The sequence below is a fragment of the Channa argus genome, unplaced genomic scaffold (genome assembly GCF_033026475.1).
Source record: "Channa argus isolate prfri unplaced genomic scaffold, Channa argus male v1.0 Contig208, whole genome shotgun sequence".
NCBI lineage: Eukaryota > Metazoa > Chordata > Actinopteri > Anabantiformes > Channidae > Channa > Channa argus.
In genome coordinates this window covers 1-23,000 of record NW_027125426.1, presented here as the reverse complement: position 1 = coordinate 23,000, position 23,000 = coordinate 1, and the positions used below count along the sequence as shown (strand labels likewise).

General features: G+C 42.9%; 12 pseudogenes; all 12 read left to right on the top strand.

Annotated features, from left to right (window-relative positions):
* The first annotated feature begins 615 nt into the window (after positions 1–615).
* On the top strand, positions 616–734 carry LOC137122777 (5S ribosomal RNA; annotated as a pseudogene).
* Positions 735–1,591: 857 nt separating this feature from the next.
* LOC137122774 (5S ribosomal RNA) lies at positions 1,592–1,710 on the top strand (annotated as a pseudogene).
* An 857-nt stretch (positions 1,711–2,567) lies between these two features.
* On the top strand, positions 2,568–2,686 carry LOC137122769 (5S ribosomal RNA; annotated as a pseudogene).
* Positions 2,687–3,553: 867 nt separating this feature from the next.
* Positions 3,554–3,672, top strand: LOC137122773 (5S ribosomal RNA; annotated as a pseudogene).
* An 857-nt stretch (positions 3,673–4,529) lies between these two features.
* LOC137122767 (5S ribosomal RNA) lies at positions 4,530–4,648 on the top strand (annotated as a pseudogene).
* An 867-nt stretch (positions 4,649–5,515) lies between these two features.
* LOC137122772 (5S ribosomal RNA) lies at positions 5,516–5,634 on the top strand (annotated as a pseudogene).
* An 857-nt stretch (positions 5,635–6,491) lies between these two features.
* LOC137122768 (5S ribosomal RNA) lies at positions 6,492–6,610 on the top strand (annotated as a pseudogene).
* Positions 6,611–7,477: 867 nt separating this feature from the next.
* LOC137122776 (5S ribosomal RNA) lies at positions 7,478–7,596 on the top strand (annotated as a pseudogene).
* An 866-nt stretch (positions 7,597–8,462) lies between these two features.
* LOC137122771 (5S ribosomal RNA) lies at positions 8,463–8,581 on the top strand (annotated as a pseudogene).
* An 867-nt stretch (positions 8,582–9,448) lies between these two features.
* On the top strand, positions 9,449–9,567 carry LOC137122775 (5S ribosomal RNA; annotated as a pseudogene).
* Positions 9,568–10,433: 866 nt separating this feature from the next.
* LOC137122770 (5S ribosomal RNA) lies at positions 10,434–10,552 on the top strand (annotated as a pseudogene).
* Positions 10,553–11,419: 867 nt separating this feature from the next.
* LOC137122778 (5S ribosomal RNA) lies at positions 11,420–11,538 on the top strand (annotated as a pseudogene).
* Positions 11,539–23,000: the final 11,462 nt, after the last annotated feature.

Genomic DNA, 23,000 nt, shown 5'->3' with positions numbered 1-23,000 from the left:
CTTATTGGTCCATCCTACACTTCCTGGAGTTTTAAAAGTACGGTTCCCAACAGCTAGCGAGGCTCTTTCTGGCATCAGCACTTGTTTGCTGTTCTTGGTTTCCAAACCTTATTTAGCATTTTTGAATTGTTAGGTTTTGTGCCGTGGTTTTGTTATAAATTGTATATTTTGTAAATAGTATTAAATCTGTAGGGGTGAACTGCCATTTTCTTTGGACCGTTTTCACATTAGGGAGTTAGGGTTAGCGACTGTCTTTTGGTTTGTTTATTTCTATCAGGCTAGCTAGCACTTTCTGTGGGAAATGGCTTATTTTGTTTATTATGTTGGCCTTGGTTCGCCCTGAGTTGTAGTGTCATGTTTTGTTTGACACTTTCTTTCGTTTAAAATAAATATCATTCTGTTGGAACATCTCGATCCTGGATTTTGGTTTGAGGATCGGAAAAGGAAACATGCAAATTTATCTTTGTATGTTTCACCCTGACCCCCTAGACTGGGGCGTAACAGACCAGTACAGTTATAGTACTTTGTACTTTGCCACATTTATCTTCTTCTTAGCAAGTGTCATGCATTCTGCTTCTCTAGCGTTTTTAAGAGCTGTTGATGATGTCAAATGCAGCTTACGGCCACACCGCTCTCTAAGCGCCCGATCTCGTCCGATCTCGGCAGCCAAATAGAGCCGGGCCTGGTTAGTACTTGGTAGGAAGACCGCCTGGGAATACCAGGTGCTGTAAGCTTTTTTGCTTGGGTTTACGGGCAGCACAAGCTGGTGTTACTGCCTATTTATTCATAGAAATTGTTCTATATTTTCATCAAATTTTGTTCTTTCATTGCTGTTTTGCTACTTTATTGGTTTGTCAACCATCGTGCTTCATTACTAGTAGACCATGTTACGGTCCTGGCCATATGTGTTGTTTTTATTTTCTTATTCTTATAGGTGCCCTGCCTGATTGGCCGGATTGAGGGGCAGTACAGGAAGCTTATTGGTCCATCCTACACTTCCTGGAGTTTTAAAAGTACGGTTCCCAACAGCTAGCGAGGCTCTTTCTGGCATCAGCACTTGTTTGCTGTTCTTGGTTTCCAAACCTTATTTAGCATTTTTGAATTGTTAGGTTTTGTGCCGTGGTTTTGTTTATAAATTGTATATTTTGTAAATAGTATTAAATCTGTAGGGGTGAACTGCCATTTTCTTTGGACCGTTTTCACATTAGGGAGTTAGGGTTAGCGACTGTCTTTTGGTTTGTTTATTTCTATCAGGCTAGCTAGCACTTTCTGTGGGAAATGGCTTATTTTGTTTATTATGTTGGCCTTGGTTCGCCCTGAGTTGTAGTGTCATGTTTTGTTTGACACTTTCTTTCGTTTAAAATAAATATCATTCTGTTGGAACATCTCGATCCTGGATTTTGGTTTGGGGATCGGAGAGGGAACATGCTAATTTATCTTTGTATGTTGCACCCTGACCCCCTAGACAGGGGCGTAACAGACCAGTACAGTTATAGTACTTTGTACTTTGCCACATTTATCTTCTTATTAGCAAGTGTCATGCATTCTGCTTCTCTAGCGTTTTTAAGAGCTGTTGATGATGTCAAATGTAGCTTACGGCCACACAGCTCTCTAAGCGCCCGATCTCGTCCGATCTCGGCAGCCAAATAGAGCCGGGCCTGGTTAGTACTTGGTAGGAAGACCGCCTGGGAATACCAGGTGCTGTAAGCTTTTTTGCTTGGGTTTACGGGCAGCACAAGCTGGTGTTACTGCCTATTTATTCATAGAAATTGTTCTATATTTTCATCAAATTTTGTTCTTTCATTGCTGTTTTGCTACTTTATTGGTTTGCCAACCATCGTGCTTCATTACTAGTAGACCATGTTACGGTCCTGGCCATATGTGTTGTTTTTATTTTCTTGTTCTTATAGGTGCCCTGCCTGATTGGCCGGATTGGGGGGCAGTACAGGAAGCTGATTGGTCCATCCTACACTTCCTGGAGTTTTAAAAGTACGGTTCCCAACAGCTAGCGAGGCTCTTTCTGGCATCAGCACCTGTTTGCTGTTCTTGGTTTCCAAACCTTATTTAGCATTTTTGAATTGTTAGGTTTTGTGCCGTGGTTTTGTTTATAAATTGTATATTTTGTAAATAGTATTAAATCTGTAGGGGTGAACTACCATTTTCTTTGGACTGTTTTCACATTAGGGAGTTAGGGTTAGAGACTGTCTTTTGGTTTGTTTATTTCTATCAGGCTAGCTAGCACTTTCTGTGGGAAATGGCTTATTTTGTTTATTATGTTGGTCTTGGTTCGCCCTGAGTTGTAGTGTCATGTTTTGTTTGACACTTTCTTTCGTTTAAAATAAATATCATTCTGTTGGAACATCTCGATCCTGGATTTTGGTTTGGGGATCGGAGAGGGAACATGCTAATTTATCTTTGTATGTTGCACCCTCAGCCCCTAGACAGGGGCGTAACAGACCAGTACAGTTATAGTACTTTGTACTTTGCCACATTTATCTTCTTCTTAGCAAATGTCATGCATTCTGCTTCTCCAGCGTTTTTAAGAGCTGTTGATGATGTCAAATGCAGCTTACGGCCAAACCGCTCTCTAAGCGCCCGATCTCGTCCGATCTCGGCAGTCAAATAGGGCCGGGCCTGGTTAGTACTTGGTAGGAAGACCGCCTGGGAATACCAGGTGCTGTAAGCTTTTTTGCTTGGGTTTACGGGCAGCACAAGCTGGTGTTACTGCCTATTTATTCATAGAAATTGTTCTATATTTTCATCAAATTTTGTTCTTTCATTGCTGTTTTGCTACTTCATTGGTTTGTCAACCATCGTGCTTCATTACTAATAGACCATGTTACGGTCCTTGCCATATGTGTTGTTTTTATTTTCTTGTTCTTATAGGTTTCCTGCCTGATTGGCCGGATTGGGGGGCAGTACAGGAAGCTTATTGGTCCATCCTACACTTCCTGGAGTTTTAAAAGTACGGTTCCCAACAGCTAGCGAGGCTCTTTCTGGCATCAGCACCTGTTTGCTGTTCTTGGTTTCCAAACCTTATTTAGCATTTTTGAATTGTTAGGTTTTGTGCCGTGGTGTTGTTTATAAATTGTATATTTTGTAAATAGTATTAAATCTGTAGGGGTGAACAGCCATTTTCTTTTGATTGTTTTCTCTTGTTTTCACATTAGGGAGTTATGGTTAGCGACTATCTTTTGGTTTGTTTATTTGTATCAGGCTAGCTAGCAGTTTCTGTGGGAAATGGCTTATTTTGTTTATTATGTTGGCCTTGGTTCGCCCTGAGTTGTAGTGTCATGTTTTGTTTGACACTTTCTTTCGTTTAAAATAAATATCATTCTGTTGGAACATCTCGATCCTGGATTTTGGTTTGGGGATCGGAGAGGGAACATGCTAATTTATCTTTGTATGTTGCACCCTGAGCCCCTAGACAGGGGCGTAACAGACCAGTACAGTTATAATACTTTGTACTTTGCCACATTTATCTTCTTCTTAGCAAGTGTCATGCATTCTGCTTCTCCAGCGTTTTTAAGAGCTGTTGATGATGTCAAATTCAGCTTACGGCCACACCGCTCTCTAAGCGCCCGATCTCGTCCGATCTCGGCAGCCAAATAGGGCCGGGCCTGGTTAGTACTTGGTAGGAAGACCGCCTGGGAATACCAGGTACTGTAAGCTTTTTTGCTTGGGTTTACGGGCAGCACAAGCTGGTGTTACTGCCTATTTATTTATAGAAATTGTTCTATATTTTCATCAAATTTTGTTCTTTCATTGCTGTTTTGCTACTTTATTGGTTTGCCAACCATCGTGCTTCATTACTAGTAGACCATGTTACGGTCCTGGCCATATGTGTTGTTTTTATTTTCTTGTTCTTATAGGTGCCCTGCCTGATTGGCTGGATTGGGGGGCAGTACAGGAAGCTGATTGGTCCATCCCACACTTCCTGGAGTTTTAAAAGTACGGTTCCCAACAGCTAGCGAAACTCTTTCTGGCATCAGCACCTGTTTGCTGTTCTTGGTTTCCAAACCTTATTTAGCATTTTTGAATTGTTAGGTTTTGTGCCGTGGTTTTGTTTATAAATTGTATATTTTGTAAATAGTATTAAATCTGTAGGGGTGAACTGCCATTTTCTTTGGACTGTTTTCACATTAGGGAGTTACGGTTAGCGACTGTCTATTGGTTTGTTTATTTCTATCAGGCTAGCTAGCACTTCCTGTGGGAAATGGCTTATTTTGTTTATTATGTTGGCCTTGGTTCGCCCTGAGTTGTAGTGTCATGTTTTGTTTGACACTTTCTTTCGTTTAAAATAAATATCATTCTGTTGGAACATCTCGATCCTTGATTTTGGTTTGGGGATCGGAGAGGGAACATGCTAATTTATCTTTGTATGTTGCACCCTGACCCCCTAGACAGGGGCGTAACAGACCAGTACAGTTATAGTACTTTGTACTTTGCCACATTTATCTTCTTCTTAGCAAGTGTCATGCATTCTGCTTCTCCAGCGTTTTTAAGAGCTGTTGATGATGTCAAATGCAGCTTACGGCCACACCGCTCTCTAAGCGCCCGATCTCGTCCGATCTCGGCAGCCAAATAGAGCTGGGCCTGGTTAGTACTTGGTAGGAAGACCGCCTGGGAATACCAGGTGCTGTAAGCTTTTTTGCTTGGGTTTACGGGCAGCACAAGCTGGTGTTACTGCCTATTTATTCATAGAAATTGTTCTATATTTTCATCAAATTTTGTTCTTTCATTGCTGTTTTGCTACTTTATTGGTTTGTCAACCATCGTGCTTCATTACTAATAGACCATGTTACGGTCCTGGCCATATGTGTTGTTTTTATTTTCTTTTTCTTATAGGTGCCCTGCCTGATTGGCCGGATTGGGGGGCAGTACAGGAAGCTGATTGGTCCATCCTACACTTGCTGGAGTTTTAAAAGTACGGTTCCCAACAGCTAGCGAGGCTCTTTCTGGCATCAGCACCTGTTTGCTGTTCTTGGTTTCCAAACCTTATTTAGCATTTTTGAATTGTTAGGTTTTGTGCCGTGGTTTTGTTTATAAATTGTGTATTTTGTAAATAGTATTAAATCTGTAGGGGTGAACAGCCATTTTCTTTTGATTGTTTTCTCTTGTTTTCACATTAGGGAGTTAGGGTTAGCGACTGTCTTTTGGTTTGTTTATTTCTATCAGGCTTGCTAGCACTTTCTGTGGGAAATGGCTTATTTTGTTTATTATGTTGGCCTTGGTTCGCCCTGAGTTGTAGTGTCATGTTTTGTTTGACACTTTCTTTCGTTTAAAATAAATATCATTCTGTTGGAACATCTCGATCCTGGATTTTGGTTTGGGGATCGGAGAGGGAACATGCTAATTTATCTTTGTATGTTGCACCCTGAGCCCCTAGACAGGGGCGTAACAGACCAGTACAGTTATAATACTTTGTACTTTGCCACATTTATCTTCTCCTTAGCAAGTGTCATGCATTCTTATTCTCCAGCGTTTTTAAGAGCTGTTGATGATGTCAAATGCAGCTTACGGCCACACCGCTCTCTAAGCGCCTGATCTCGTCCGATCTCGGCAGCCAAATAGGGCCGGGCCTGGTTAGTACTTGGTAGGAAGACCGCCTGGGAATACCAGGTGCTGTAAGCTTTTTTGCTTGGGTTTACGGGCAGCACAAGCTGGTGTTACTGCCTATTTATTCATAGAAATTGTTCTATATTTTCATCAAATTTTGTTCTTTCATTGCTGTTATGCTACTTTATTGGTTTGCCAACCATCGTGCTTCATTACTAGTAGACCATGTTACGGTCCTGGCCATATGTGTTGTTTTTATTTTCTTGTTCTTATAGGTGCCCTGCCTGATTGGCTGGATTGGGGGGCAGTACAGGAAGCTGATTGGTCCATCCCACACTTCCTGGAGTTTTAAAAGTACGGTTCCCAACAGCTAGCGAGGCTCTTTCTGGCATCAGCATTTGTTTGCTGTTCTTGGTTTCCAAACCTTATTTAGCATTTTTGAATTGTTAGGTTTTGTGCCGTGGTTTTGTTTATAAATTGTATATTTTGTAAATAGTATTAAATCTGTAGGGGTGAACTGCCATTTTCTTTGGACTGTTTTCACATTAGGGAGTTAGGGTTAGCGACTGTCTTTTGGTTTGTTTATTTCTATCAGGCTAGCTAGCACTTTCTGTGGGAAATGGCTTATTTTGTTTATTATGTTGGCCTTGGTTCGCCCTGAGTTGTAGTGTCATGTTTTGTTTGACAGTTTCTTTCGTTTAAAATAAATATCATTCTGTTGGAACATCTCGATCCTGGATTTTGGTTTGGGGATCGGAGAGGGAACATGCTAATTTATCTTTGTATGTTGCACCCTCAGCCCCTAGACAGGGGCGTAACAGACCAGTACAGTTATAGTACTTTGTACTTTGCCACATTTATCTTCTTCTTAGCAAGTGTCATGCATTCTGCTTCTCCAGCGTTTTTAAGAGCTGTTGATGATGTCAAATGCAGCTTACGGCCAAACCGCTCTCTAAGCGCCCGATCTCGTCCGATCTCGGCAGTCAAATAGGGCCGGGCCTGGTTAGTACTTGGTAGGAAGACCGCCTGGGAATACCAGGTGCTGTAAGCTTTTTTGCTTGGGTTTACGGGCAGCACAAGCTGGTGTTACTGCCTATTTATTCATAGAAATTGTTCTATATTTTCATCAAATTTTGTTCTTTCATTGCTGTTTTGCTACTTTATTGGTTTGTCAACCATCGTGCTTCATTACTAATAGACCATGTTACGGTCCTGGCCATATGTGTTGTTTTTATTTTCTTGTTCTTATAGGTTTCCTGCCTGATTGGCCGGATTGGGGGGCAGTACAGGAAGCTTATTGGTCCATCCTACACTTCCTGGAGTTTTAAAAGTACGGTTCCCAACAGCTAGCGAGGCTCTTTCTGGCATCAGCACCTGTTTGCTGTTCTTGGTTTCCAAACCTTATTTAGCATTTTTGAATTGTTAGGTTTTGTGCCATGGTTTTGTTTATAAATTGTATATTTTGTAAATAGTATTAAATCTGTAGAGGTGAACTGCCATTTTCTTTTGATTGTTTTCTCTTGTTTTCACATTAGGGAGTTAGGGTTAGCAACTATCTTTTGGTTTGTTTATTTCTATCAGGCTAGCTAGCACTTTCTGTGGGAAATGGCTTATTTTGTTTATTATGTTGGCCTTGGTTCGCCCTGAGTTGTAGTGTCATGTTTTGTTTGACACTTTCTTTCGTTTAAAATAAATATCATTCTGTTGGAACATCTCAATCCTCGATTTTGGTTTGGGGATCGGAGAGGGAACATGCAAATTTATCTTTATATGTTTCACCCTGACCCCCTAGACAGGGACGTAACAGACCAGTACAGTTATAGTACTTTGTACTTTGCCACATTTATCTTCTTCTTAGCAAGTGTCATGCATTCTGCTTCTCTAGCGTTTTTAAGAGCTGTTGATGATGTCAAATGCAGCTTACGGCCACACCGCTCTCTAAGCGCCCGATCTCGTCCGATCTCGGCAGCCAAATAGAGCCGGGCCTGGTTAGTACTTGGTAGGAAGACCGCCTGGGAATACCAGGTGCTGTAAGCTTTTTTGCTTGGGTTTACGGGCAGCAAAAGCTGGTGTTACTGCCTATTTATTCATAGAAATTGTTCTATATTTTCATCAAATTTTGTTCTTTCATTGCTGTTTTGCTACTTTATTGGTTTGTCAACCATCGTGCTTCATTACTAATAGACCATGTTACGGTCCTGGCCATATATGTTGTTTTTATTTTCTTGTTCTTATAGGTGCCCTGCCTGATTGGCTGGATTGGGGGGCAGTACAGGAAGCTGATTGGTCCATCCTACACTTGCTGGAGTTTTAAAAGTACGGTTCCCAACAGCTAGCGAGGTTCTTTCTGGCATCAGCACCTGTTTGCTGTTCTTGGTTTCCAAACCTTATTTAGCATTTTTTAATTGTTAGGTTTTGTGCCGTGGTTTTGTTTATAAATTGTGTAATTTGTAAATAGTATTAAATCTGTAGGGGTGAACAGCCATTTTCTTTTGATTGTTTTCTCTTGTTTTCACATTAGGGAGTTAGGGTTAGCGACTGTCTTTTGGTTTGTTTATTTCTATCAGGCTAGCTAGCACTTTCTGTGGGAAATGCTTATTTTGTTTATTATGTTGGCCTTGGTTCGCCCTGAGTTGTAGTGTCATGTTTTGTTTGACACTTTCTTTCGTTTAAAATAAATATCATTCTGTTGGAACATCTCGATCCTGGATTTTGGTTTGGGGATCGGAGAGGGAAAATGCAAATTTATCTTTGTATGTTGCACCCTGAGCCCCTAGACAGGGGCGTAACAGATCAGTACAGTTATAGTACTTTGTACTTTGCCACATTTATCTTCTTCTTAGCAAGTGTCATGCATTCTGCTTCTCCAGCGTTTTTAAGAGCTGTTGATGATGTCAAATGCAGCTTACGGCCACACCGCTCTCTAAGCGCCCGATCTCGTCCGATCTCGGCAGCCAAATAGGGCCGGGCCTGGTTAGTACTTGGTAGGAAGACCGCCTGGGAATACCAGGTGCTGTAAGCTTTTTTGCTTGGGTTTACGGGCAGCACAAGCTGGTGTTACTGCCTATTTATTCATAGAAATTGTTCTATATTTTCATCAAATTTTGTTCTTTCATTGCTGTTTTGCTACTTTATTGGTTTGTCAACCATCGTGCTTCATTACTAATAGACCATGTTACGGTCCTGGCCATATGTGTTGTTTTTATTTTCTTGTTCTTATAAGTGCCCTGCCTGATTGGCCGGATTGGGGGGCAGTACAGGAAGCTTATTGGTCCATCCTACACTTGCTGGAGTTTTAAAAGTACGGTTCCCAACAGCTAGCGAGGCTCTTTCTGGCATCAGCACCTGTTTGCTGTTCTTGGTTTCCAAACCTTATTTAGCATTTTTGAATTGTTAGGTTTTGTGCTGTGGTTTTGTTTATAAATTGTGTATTTTGTAAATAGTATTAAATCTGTAGGGGTGAACAGCCATTTTCTTTTGATTGTTTTCTCTTGTTTTCACATTAGGGAGTTAGGGTTAGCGACTATCTTTTGGTTTGTTTATTTCTATCAGGCTAGCTAGCACTTTCTGTGGGAAATGGCTTATTTTGTTTATTATGTTGGCCTTGGTTCGCCCTGAGTTGTAGTGTCATGTTTTGTTTGACACTTTCTTTCGTTTAAAATAAATATCATTCTGTTGGAACATCTCAATCCTCGATTTTGGTTTGGGGATCGGAGAGGGAACATGCAAATTTATCTTTATATGTTTCACCCTGACCCCCTAGACAGGGACGTAACAGACCAGTACAGTTATAGTACTTTGTACTTTGCCACATTTATCTTCTTCTTAGCAAGTGTCATGCATTCTGCTTCTCTAGCGTTTTTAAGAGCTGTTGATGATGTCAAATGCAGCTTACGGCCACACCGCTCTCTAAGCGCCCGATCTCGTCCGATCTCGGCAGCCAAATAGAGCCGGGCCTGGTTAGTACTTGGTAGGAAGACCGCCTGGGAATACCAGGTGCTGTAAGCTTTTTTGCTTGGGTTTACGGGCAGCAAAAGCTGGTGTTACTGCCTATTTATTCATAGAAATTGTTCTATATTTTCATCAAATTTTGTTCTTTCATTGCTGTTTTGCTACTTTATTGGTTTGTCAACCATCGTGCTTCATTACTAATAGACCATGTTACGGTCCTGGCCATATGTGTTGTTTTTATTTTCTTGTTCTTATAGGTGCCCTGCCTGATTGGCTGGATTGGGGGGCAGTACAGGAAGCTGATTGGTCCATCCTACACTTGCTGGAGTTTTAAAAGTACGGTTCCCAACAGCTAGCGAGGTTCTTTCTGGCATCAGCACCTGTTTGCTGTTCTTGGTTTCCAAACCTTATTTAGCATTTTTTAATTGTTAGGTTTTGTGCCGTGGTTTTGTTTATAAATTGTGTAATTTGTAAATAGTATTAAATCTGTAGGGGTGAACAGCCATTTTCTTTTGATTGTTTTCTCTTGTTTTTACATTAGGGAGTTAGGGTTAGCGACTGTCTTTTGGTTTGTTTATTTCTATCAGGCTAGCTAGCACTTTCTGTGGGAAATGCTTATTTTGTTTATTATGTTGGCCTTGGTTCGCCCTGAGTTGTAGTGTCATGTTTTGTTTGACACTTTCTTTCGTTTAAAATAAATATCATTCTGTTGGAACATCTCGATCCTGGATTTTGGTTTGGGGATCGGAGAGGGAAAATGCAAATTTATCTTTGTATGTTGCACCCTGAGCCCCTAGACAGGGGCGTAACAGATCAGTACAGTTATAGTACTTTGTACTTTGCCACATTTATCTTCTTCTTAGCAAGTGTCATGCATTCTGCTTCTCCAGCGTTTTTAAGAGCTGTTGATGATGTCAAATGCAGCTTACGGCCACACCGCTCTCTAAGCGCCCGATCTCGTCCGATCTCGGCAGCCAAATAGGGCCGGGCCTGGTTAGTACTTGGTAGGAAGACCGCCTGGGAATACCAGGTGCTGTAAGCTTTTTTGCTTGGGTTTACGGGCAGCACAAGCTGGTGTTACTGCCTATTTATTCATAGAAATTGTTCTATATTTTCATCAAATTTTGTTCTTTCATTGCTGTTTTGCTACTTTATTGGTTTGTCAACCATCGTGCTTCATTACTAATAGACCATGTTACGGTCCTGGCCATATGTGTTGTTTTTATTTTCTTGTTCTTATAAGTGCCCTGCCTGATTGGCCGGATTGGGGGGCAGTACAGGAAGCTTATTGGTCCATCCTACACTTGCTGGAGTTTTAAAAGTACGGTTCCCAACAGCTAGCGAGGCTCTTTCTGGCATCAGCACCTGTTTGCTGTTCTTGGTTTCCAAACCTTATTTAGCATTTTTGAATTGTTAGGTTTTGTGCTGTGGTTTTGTTTATAAATTGTGTATTTTGTAAATAGTATTAAATCTGTAGGGGTGAACAGCCATTTTGTTTTGATTGTTTTCTCTTGTTTTCACATTAGGGAGTTAGGGTTAGCGACTATCTTTTGGTTTGTTTATTTCTATCAGGCTAGCTAGCACTTTCTGTGGGAAATGGCTTATTTTGTTTATTATGTTGGCCTTGGTTCGCCCTGAGTTGTAGTGTCATGTTTTGTTTGACACTTTCTTTCGTTTAAAATAAATATCATTCTGTTGGAACATCTCGATCCTGGATTTTGGTTTGGGGATCGGAGAGGGAACATGCTAATTTATCTTTGTATGTTGCACCCTGAGCCCCTAGACAGGGGCGTAACAGACCAGTACAGTTATAATACTTTGTACTTTGCCACATTTATCTTCTTCTTAGCAAGTGTCATGCATTCTGCTTCTCCAGCGTTTTTAAGAGCTGTTGATGATGTCAAATTCAGCTTACGGCCACACCGCTCTCTAAGCGCCCGATCTCGTCCGATCTCGGCAGCCAAATAGGGCTGGGCCTGGTTAGTACTTGGTAGGAAGACCGCCTGGGAATACCAGGTGCTGTAAGCTTTTTTGCTTGGGTTTACGGGCAGCACAAGCTGGTGTTACTGCCTATTTATTCATAGAAATTGTTCTATATTTTCATCAAATTTTGTTCTTTCATTGCTGTTTTGCTACTTTATTGGTTTGCCAACCATCGTGCTTCATTACTAGTAGACCATGTTACGGTCCTGGCCATATGTGTTGTTTTTATTTTCTTGTTCTTATAGGTGCCCTGCCTGATTGGCTGGATTGGGGGGCAGTACAGGAAGCTGATTGGTCCATCCCACACTTCCTGGAGTTTTAAAAGTACGGTTCCCAACAGCTAGCGAGGCTCTTTCTGGCATCAGCACCTGTTTGCTGTTCTTGGTTTCCAAACCTTATTTAGCATTTTTGAATTGTTAGGTTTTGTGCCGTGGTTTTGTTTATAAATTGTATATTTTGTAAATAGTATTAAATCTGTAGGGGTGAACTGCCATTTTCTTTGGACTGTTTTCACATTAGGGAGTTAGGGTTAGCGACTGTCTTTTGGTTTGTTTATTTCTATCAGGCTAGCTAGCACTTTCTGTGGGAAATGGCTTATTTTGTTTATTATGTTGGCCTTGGTTCGCCCTGAGTTGTAGTGTCATGTTTTGTTTGACACTTTCTTTCGTTTAAAATAAATATAATTCTGTTGGAACATCTCGATCCTGGATTTTGGTTTGGGGATCGGAGAGGGAACATGCTAATTTATCTTTGTATGTTGCACCCTGAGCCCCTAGACAGGGGCGTAACAGACCAGTACAGTTATAATACTTTGTACTTTGCCACATTTATCTTCTTCTTAGCAAGTGTCATGCATTCTGCTTCTCCAGCGTTTTTAAGAGCTGTTGATGATGTCAAATGCAGCTTACGGCCAAACCGCTCTCTAAGCGCCCGATTGGTTGGTGAAGGAGGTGTGGTTTTGCTGAGAGATTGTGCTGCAGTGATTGAACTGTGTGCAAGCTGGCACTCATTCGGAGTGCTTTTTCATGTTTTGTTTTCCTCTCTTGCCTATCTAAATAGTGGATTTTGGGTTTCTTTGTGCCTTAATGTCCCCCCGGCGGACTTGGTCTGGTCGGGGGCGCCTTTCTTTTTTTTTGGTTTTTTTTTGGTTTTTAAGTGCTGCGAAGAACAGTGCTTGCAGTCTAGCGTGTGCCTTTCTGAATGGAAGGCGACGCGGAGAGGGGAGCACGAATGGCTGAGGTAACGCGCGGAGCTGTGGCGGCCAAAGTAAGAGATGGCGAAGAGAGGAGAAAGTGGCCAGAGCAAGCGAGAGGTGATCTGGTGAACGGAGCACAAGGAGGAGAAATCCGGGAATCAACAGGTGGACAGCTCTTGGGCCGTCCAGTATCAGAGAATGAAATGGTGACGACGATGGGAGGACGTGTGGTAGTAACCGGAAGACTGCTGGAGAGAGGAGCCGAAGTGGAGCATCGCTCTCGAGGCGCAATGCGAAGAGAAGGGAGGGAACAGACAGAGCTGGACACTGGCTCCGGCATGAGAAGTCCAGTATATGAGAGGGCTCTCACTGTTATGGCGGAAGTCCTGGGAGAGGAGAAACTCAAGACCATGGAGTTGTTAAGGGCACTCAAGGATATATGTGGAGGAATACACGCGCTACGGGAAACAGGGCAGAATAAGTTTGAAATAACAGTGAAGAGTGCAGCTGGCAAAAAGAGGCTTTTGGATGGGTTCAAGGTGGGGAGGGCGGTTGTCATGGTTAAGTCCCTGGCAACGGATGAGCTGGTGGTCTCTTTTCTTAATTTGCCGGCTTATATCAAGGACGAGGAGATTCTGGAAAAACTGGACGTGTGGGGGGTGAGAGCAATCTCTGCGATAAAAAGAAGAATGTGGCCAGGGACTGATGTGGCGGATGGCACGAGGTATGTCAAAGTTAAATTTACTGAGACTGTGCAATCCTTGCCGTATTCCACAAAGTTCTTGACTGCTACTGGCCCTGAATATTTCAGAGTCATACACAATAACCAGGTGAAAGTTTGTAGATTGTGTTTGCAGCAAGGCCACATAGTAAGAGACTGCCCGGACTTTGTGTGTGTTAAATGTGACAAAAAAGGCCATTATGCAAGAGAGTGTACTAGAATGGTGCCAAGATGTGTACTGTGCCACAACCTGGTGGATGAGTGTGAGTGTCAGGTTGAATGCAGTGGGGAAAGGGATGGGGAGAGGGAGGAGGATGGGGAGAGGAAGGAGGGGGGGGAGGAATGCAGGGCCCATACCTCGTACAGTGAGGATCGGGGGGGCGAGATGGAGGAAGAGCAAGACCTGGAAATAGGGAGTGAGGTGGGAACTATGGCGGGGCCAAGAGAAGAGATAATTAAGGAAACACAGCTTTCTGATGTTTTGGCTCAAGAGGAAGTATGGACAGGAAACAGTGCTGTGCTAGGGTCCAGTATGGATGCAGTGGTGCATGAGTTGAGGGAAGACACGGTGGGGCACCTTGATGAGGCTCGGCGGGACATGCTGGTCGGCTTTTCGCCAGGGCTCTTCTCCTGTAATGACTTAGCTCCCACCCCGAGTGGATACATTGAGACTGATGTTAGCACAGCCCCTCAGATAGGGGATAGGGACTCTGATTCGGACATGGATTTTCGGTGTGTGAAGCATATCAGGAAAAGGTCGCAGCAGGATAAGCTGGGAGGGCCTGGGAGAGGGAACAGAGCAAAGGAGAAGAAATATGTTAGAAAGTGAGTTTTTTTTTTCCCCCTTTAACATGTTATTGCACTCTCAAAATTTACAAGGGATGAAAAACCTTGATAGAATACGAGGGATGTGTGAAGATATGAGATGTGACATTTTATGTGTTCAGGAGTGTAGATGGTCCTTATCTATGATTGAAAATATTAAATCCTTCTGGAAGGGAGACTTGTTTTTCTCGCTTTCCTTGAACAACTCAGCTGGTGTAGCAATGTTTATAAAGCCAGGAATCTTCCAAAATATAACAGAAATATTTCAAGATGAGGATGGTCGACTGTTGGTAGTAGAGGTTGTGTATTGTGGTGCAACTTATAGAATCATAAACTTATATGGGCCGAATAATGGGCCTGAAAGAAGAGTTTTCTTCGAGCATTGCAAAAGGTGGACGGATCATCGCTCGGTGGTCATAGGGGATTGGAATGTGGTGCTGGCCAGAATGGATGTTGGGCCCGATAATAAATTTAAAGATGACACTAGTAGGTCGGCTGTATTTCAGTGGATACAGGAGTTTGACTTAATAGATGTGTGGAGAGTGTTGAACCCGGGCGCCCGTGCATACTCACGTAGACAAGTGGTGTTGGGCAGGCTGAAACAATCCCGGATTGACCTGTGTTTAGTAGCTTCGGGCTTAGTTAGGGGCTTAAGAGAGTGTGTGTATAGTTTTTGTGCCTGGAGTGATCATGCCACCTTGAAGGTGTCTCTGGCAGATGACAGCATGCGGAGGAATGGGGGATTATGGTGTCTGAATGTGGCCCTCCTGGAAGATAAACTCTGTAGGGATAAACTGCGGTCACTCCTCTCTGCCCTGTGTGATGAGAGTGAGTTCGCTGTTGACCTTATCGAATGGTGGGAGCGTGCCAAAGTGAAAATTAGGGGGAAATGTATAGTGCTGGGCAGAGAGAAAAGGCTGAGAGACAGAAAGGAGGAACTGGAGCTGGCTGAGGTGGGGAGTGACCGTCCTTTAAATGTTTACTTGGAGCTGAGAGAATGGCTGAGGGAATTGGATAGGAGGAAATGCAGGGGTGCAATGATCCGCAGTAGGGCACAGCACATGCTGAAAGGGGAGCGCTGTACAGCATTTTTTCTTGGGTTAGAGAAGAGGAGGCAGGCAAGAACATATATCTCAGGAATAGCAGATGCAGAAGGGAAGGTACAATCTGATATAGTGGACATTCTACACTCTGTGCAAGAGTTTTATACTACACTCTTTAGTAAACAAAATGGGTCACAAGGGAATATGGGTACAGTTTTGGGGAAAATCAGCCGCACTATCAGCCATGATGATGCAGCTTTCTGTGATGGTGAAATCCATATGGCTGACGTAAGGGCTGCAATTACGGCCTTAAATAAGTCCAAAAGCCCAGGCTCAGATGGACTCTCAGCCGAATTCTATCAGTTATTCGGTGACCTCCTGGCCCCGATCCTCTGCAGGCTCTTCACAGCCATGCAGAGAGAGAACAGATGCGCAGAGACCTTTCTAAGGGGGGTGATTACTCTGGTATATAAAAACAAAGGAGTTAGAACAGACCTAGCGAACTACAGGCCAATCAGCCTGCTCAATACAGACTACAAAATCCTGGCAAAAGTGCTGGGGTTCAGACTTCGTGGGGTGATCGGGTCGATAATTGGACCGACCCAGACCTATAGCATTCCGGGGAGGGACATCGCGGACTGCATCTTGTCAACAAGGTTCTCTTTTGACAACCTGATGACAACGGGTGGTGTGTATGTGGGAGTGGATCTAGAGAAAGCTTTTGACAGAGTGAGACATGATTTCCTCTTCGGATGTCTTGAGGTGTTTGGGTTTGGGACAACTTTTAGAGGATGGGTGGAACTGCTGTATAGCCGAGCTACTAGTGTCGTCAAGTGTAACGGGTTCTTTACAGATCCCTTTCCTCTGGAAAGGTCAGTAAGGCAAGGCTGCCCCCTGTCAGCAATGCTCTATGCCATTGTAGCAGAGCCACTAGCACAATCAATTATCACCGATACCTTAATAACAGGAATCACATCTCCCAAGGGAAGTGAGTTTAAAATAGCTCAGTATGCTGATGACATTAGTATAATGGTCCGTGACAAGGACAGCTTAAGACGGGTGCTACAGCATTTAGAGGCATATGAGCAAGCCGCAGGGGCACGTATCAACAAGTCCAAATCTGTCATGATCGCAGGGCCGGGTGTGGATTTGGGAGACATCGAATGGGGTGTCCGGAGAGGAGACGCACAGATAAAGGTGCTGGGGATCTACATTAGTGCCCAGCAGGAGAATAGCACTAGGAAAACCTGGGAAGAGCTAATTGCATGGTGCAAGGCCACGCTGGGGCTGTGGAAGATGAGGGCCCTGGGATTAAAGGGCAAAGTGACAATTGTGAATGCGGTCATAGTTCCTAAGCTGGTCTACGCTATGCAGGTGTGCCATGTGCCGAGTGATGTTCTCGTCCGCTTGAGCGATGCAATAAGAGACTTCTTGTGGAAAGGTAGGGCAATGGTGATAGCTCACAAAACACTGGTCGGGCCATACTCAAGGGGTGGCCTCCAGCTGTGTGATTTGAAGACCAAGGTAGTGTCCTTAAGGATCAAATTATTCTGTAAATTGCTTTGTGACAAGACAGAAAGTATTTGGAAAGATTATTTGTACGGGGATGTGGTGAAAAGAGGGCGGTGTGGGATCTACAATCTGTGCAGCGTCTCGCTAGCCTGGCCCATTGTGGAGACCTGCCCGCTCTTCCAGGAGGCCGCAGAGGCATGGAGTACAATCTTGCCCCGCCTAGAGTGCGTGCTTACCTCAAAGTGGGATGTGTGGAACCAGCCCATTTTTGGGAATCCTAGACTTGGTGGGCGAGTGGGTTGCTTCATGGGCAGAGGGATATTAGCGGAGACATTGCACCAAGTAAGGGATCTGCTCAATCAGGAAGAGGCTGTGGACCCCGACGTTGTGTTTTGTAAGGTCAAAGCAAAGGGGTATAATATCAATAGGGGGAAAATTAAGAGCTTTTGTGACAGGATTTGGCAATGCATGCCACAGAATTGGAAGGAGCGATTGCAGGAGACAAAGAGTGTACAGGTGGGGGACGGCAGAGTTGAATTCTCTCTTATGTGTGACATAAAACATAGGAAATTTGTAGAGCTGCTGCCAAAATTCTGGTATATGCTGCTTCGTGATGCAATTTTCAAACAGCCCATGGCCCACTTAAGCTGGGTGCGAATTTTTCCCACACGCCCTGTATCTGACATCTGGGTTACGTTGCATCAGAAGTGGCTACCCCCTGCAGTACTGAATTCCAATTACCTTCTGCGCCATAGGAGGGTGCTCGTCTCTGTCGTCCTACACCAGATTAGCAAAGAGAAGTACGAACGAACGTGTGCAGCCTGTAAAAGGGAGGAAGAGGATTTTGACCATTTCATGTTGTATTGCACTGTGACACAGTGGTTTAGAGAATGGGTGAAGAGCTTACTGAATCGGAAATGTAGAGCATCGATACTTCCGGGGGAAGCATGGGATTGGGTGTGGTGCTTTGGGGTGCAGAAAGGACAAACAACAGCAAATACGGAGTTGATTAACTTCTTGCTGAGTGTAGCAAGGCATGTTCTGTACATTTCCAGGAACTATGCTCTTTTTGGGAACAAAATAATAAGTAGAGTGGTATTCTTTCAGAGCTTAGTGACAAACTACGTGAAGATTCTCTTTTCGGCTGACCAAGAGGGTTTTATCAAGAGGTTCGGGGGACATAATGACTTGTGTGGTTTGGATAGCAGAGGAGGCTTAACTATTGATTTTGGTTGAACTGAAAGGAATTCTTGTCAGGGGCAACAACATCGGCTGTTTTCTGTCCTTTTTGTGCACTCGAGCTTGCACTCATACTTGAGCGTTTCAGGTATTCATGTTGGTTGTTGAGCAATATTCTGATTTACTGGAAAAAAAAGGAAAAGAATGATGTGGGGGGGAAACGGGAATATGAGTGTGTATGTATGTATGTATGTGTATGTGTTTGTATATTATGTATGTGTATGTGTGTGTATATTATGTATGTGTATGTGTATGTATGTATATATGATTATGTAGATAGATAAATATAGGGGGATATTCATACCCACACATTGTAGACAAGCAATATATCTATTGATATATATATTTTACAATAGGGAAATAGGTCTTGCTTTAAGTTGTTTAATTTAGTTGAAAGTCCTATGGATGTAATGTTTTGTTTACGTGTCTCTGTGTATACTTAATTTTTTTTGTGTAAAGTGTATTTTTGATAATAAAAAGATAAAAAAAAAAAAAAGCGCCCGATCTCGTCTGATCTCGGCAGCCAAATAGAGCCGGGCCTGGTTAGTACTTGGTAGGAAGACCGCCTGGGAATACCAGGTGCTGTAAGCTTTTTTGCTTGGGTTTACGGGCAGCACAAGCTGGTGTTACTGCCTATTTATTCATAGAAATTGTTCTATATTTTCATCAAATTTTGTTCTTTCATTGCTGTTTTGCTACTTTATTGGTTTGTCAACCATCGTGCTTCATTACTAGTAGACCATGTTACGGTCCTGGCCATATGTGTTGTTTTTATTTTGTTGTTCTTATAGGTGCCCTGCCTGATAGGCCGGATTGGGGGGCAGTACAGGAAGCTGATTGGTCCATCCTACACTTCCTGGAGTTTTAAAAGTACGGTTCCCAACAGCTAGCGAGGCTCTTTCTGGCATCAGCACCTGTTTGCTGTTCTTGGTTTCCAAACCTTATTTAGCATTTTTGAATTGTTAGGTTTTGTGCCGTGGTTTTGTTTATAAATTGTATATTTAGTAAATAATATTAAATCTGTAGGGGTGAACTGCCAATTTCTTTCGTTTAAAATAAATATTCTGTTGGGGCCTGGTTAGTACTTGGTAGGAAGACCGCCTGGGAATACCAGGTGCTGTAAGCTTTTTTGCTTCGGTTTACGGGCAGCACAAGGTGGTGTTACTGCTTACTTATTTATAGAAATTGTTCTATATTTTCATCAATCTTTGGTCTTTCATTGCTGTTTTGCTCCTTTTTTGGTTTTTCAAACATTGTGCTTCATTACTAGTAGACCAGTACAGTTATAGTACTTTGTACTTTGCGACATTTATCTTGTTTTTAGCAAGGGTCATGCATTCTGCTTCTCCAGCGTTTTCAAGAGCTGTTGATGATATCAAATGTAGCCTACGGCCACACCGTTCTCGAAGCGCCCGATTGGAGGAGGACAGGGGTATGGTGTTTCTGAGTCATGGTGCTGCAGGAAGAGACACGTATGTGAGCTGCTTCCCGTGTGACGTGCATTTTTCGTTTTCTTGTCTGTTTTTTGCCTATCCAGTGTAGTGCGTTTGACATTGCATTAATTATTTTTATTAAACCCCCCGGCGGAGTTTCTCCTTTCAGGGGTGCCTTTATATTTCGTGGTTTTTCTAGTTTTTGAACTGTTTTTTTGTTTTTTTACACGTGCTTTCTGATAAACCGCTCATAATGGAGAACGGCAGAGGCATACGAGAAGAAGAAGCCTGTTTAACAGTAGCTGGAAAGCGTTACGTCGCGGTACGAGTTGACTGTGTTGGCTGAGGTGGTGGGGGAAGAGAAAGTTAAGACAATGGAACTGCTGAGAGCAATACGTGATGTATGTGGAGGCATTGTTGCATTGCGTGAGACAGGGCTGAATAAATATGAGCTGACAGTCAAGAGCGAAGCTGGAAAGAAAAGACTTTTAGATGGATTTAAAGTGGGTAGAGCAGTGGTGATGGTGAAAACTTTAGTTATTGATGAATTGGTGGTGTCATTTTTGAATTTGCCTGCTGTGATGCCCACAGCCTCGGACACACCCTAAATTTGTTTGGTAATGTTTTCACTTACCTTTTTCCTTAAGTTTGGTTTCTTGTTATTAAGTTTAAGTTGTATTAATTGAATTTCTCTTTTTCTTGTGTTATCATTTTGCTGATACGGGCGTGTTGGCCATCCAGATAAAAGATTGGATTGAGGCCTTTGTAGACTTTAAATACTACCTACTGGGCCTGGATTGTACCAAGTACCCCGTTTGACGCGGGGAGGGGAAAATATGGGGAATATGTTTCCTTAGACGTTATAGGTTATTAAATGTTGTTTGGTTCATTATTTTGTTATTGCTTTTTCATATTTGAGTAATGGGATGATGTTGGTAAACTGTTTGTCTAGAGTTTGTTTATAATTTGTCCAGTTATAGTTATGTCTACCCCTTGTGTGTCATATTGGTTTGGCCAGCCAGTATATATGTTGCCCCTTGTGTGTCACTCAGGTTAGGTCTGTTTTGTCTCTGTTGTGATTAGAACTTATGTTGTAATTTCAGTTTGATAGTTTAAGTTCAGCTATCTTTTGTTGACCTCTTTTAGGGCCCACATTTTGTTAATAAATTGAAATTTCTTTGTATATGTTGCATTTGGGTAAATAAAACCCATTTTCTTTGTGACTTTACTCCTGTGTCCTGTGTCTACCTGCTTGGTCCCTGACATTTGGTGGCAATGGTGGGATCATTCAGTACAGGACACAGGAGTTTTTTTTTCTTTTCCCCTCAATTTTTCCCCTTTTGTTAATTATTTGGAATGAAGCCTCGAAAAGGAGGACAGACAGATGGAAGAGGTGTCCAAAATCAGCAGACTGGTTTAGAGGAACCAATTAATGACATGGAAGAGGAAGCTTCTGGAGGGGCTAAGACTGAGGGTGAAGGTAAAGAGCCTAACATTTCGGATCTGTTTGCAATCCTTCAGACCCTCATGGGGCAGCAAGAAGCACGTGAGGCTCAAAATAAAGTGGAAGCTGCAAGGCAGGAACAACGCTATAAAGCACTACAACATCAGTTCCAATTGTTGCAGCCCCTCAGACCCATCAGAGACAAGTCACCAGTGTGGGTAAGTCTCCCACAAGGGAGACTGAGCCAGCAAAGTTATTTTCAAAACCTTATGGCAAACTGCCAGTATGTTATCTCTGTGGGCAAGGGGGCCATACCAAACCAGTCTGTCCAAAAAATCCTGTTAAGCTAACTCAGATGTGCTTGGTACCTCGATATACTGTTGAACCTAGAACTGAGGGTAGTCAAAAAATGAGATTGCCAACAGTTGAAGTTAATGGACAGCTGTTGAGGGTTTAATTGATACTGGCAGTGATCAGACTTTGGTGCATAGTAAAATGCTACCACCTAACATGGTATGTGTTAAAGAGACAGTTCAGATTTGCTGTGTGCATGGCGACAAAAAACCTTATCCTACAGCAGATGTGTATTTAAAGGTGCATGGACAGGTCTACCTTCTGAATGTCGGAGTTGTACAGAATTTACCATTTTCAGTGGTATTAGGTCGTGATCTGCCAGTACTCTTGGATTTGTTATACTTAACCCAAAAATGCTGTGTGGCTATGACTAGAGCTCAATCTAAGAAGTCAGATCAGCTTCTAGAAACACTTAGTGCCTTGCCCTTCTTTGATGCTGACCTGGAGGCGGCACCCGGGAAGTCTCGGAAGTCACGCAGAGAGAGGAGGCAGGAAAAGTTCCAACGTACAGTTGTTAAACCAGCAGTTGATCCTGTGCCTGAGGTACAGGTAGACTTTAAGGTTCCTACCAACATTACTAGCTTGCAACAAAATGATCCAGCTTTGAGCCCACTATTGCAGAAGGCAAAAGAGAGGAAGAAAGGTACTGTGGCTGACTGCAATCTAGAGGAAGAATTCTATTTACATAATGGTGTGCTTTATCGTCAGCAGGGAGCAGCCAGCCAGCTAGTTGTCCCCCAGGCTGCTCGGGAGGGTGTTCTTACTCTGGGTCATTCTGTTCCCTGGGCTGGCAACTTGGGAAAGCACAAAACCACAGCACGTATTAAACGACAATTTTATTGGCCTGGTATGCGTACTGATGTTGCTCAATTTTTTAAGAGTTGCCCTCAGTGCCAGAGGACTTCATCCAACACCCCCTCCAGAGCTCCTCTCCAGCCTCTTCCAATCATCTCTACCCCTTTTGAACGCTTGGGCATGGACATTGTTGGTCCAGTGGAGAATACCAGGTGCTGTAAGCTTTTTTGCTTGGGTTTACGGGCAGCACAAGCTGGTGTTACTGCTTACTTATTTATAGAAATTGTTCTATATTTTCATCAATCTTTGGTCTTTCATTGCTGTTTTTCTACTTTATTGGTTTGTCAACTGTTGTGGCAAAGTCTGTAAGGCAAGTTAGGAGGCAAAAAGGCAACTTACAAGTGAATGACAACGGTGAATTTAATCAGCAAAATAGAGAAACATGCAGAGCAGAACAGAGCTACATTCTAGAGTGGGCCAATCTGATTGACCAAGATGTGTAGGTTGTTCAGCCTTTTATACATACAACTTAACAGCTGGGTTCACACAAAGAACAAAGGGATGAGTCAATGCAAATCAACCTTCATACAATGCGGTCAGGAGTCTTGATTAGCAAGTTCATGTCACTTTGTTCTTTTGTTTCAATTGTCTTTTAAGTCCTTGGGATTGATGATTTATGCTGGTTCCCGTGGGCTCCCTTCTGGGAAGCAAATGTTCAGGTGTAGGTAGTTTTATAGTTGATATCTAACTAACACACTTCTTTGTATGGCCAGAGACAGGATGTCTTGCTGGGGAGCAAAAGGTGAGGAGGCCCTGGTGTAAGCAGGTTTGATACTGGGTCTGCCAAAAGTGTGAAACGTTGAAACAGTGTTACCTAGATTATGAAATTTCCCTCACAAATGTTAGTCGCTGCTGATCCTGGTAGTTCTCTGGGGGAAACACTGGG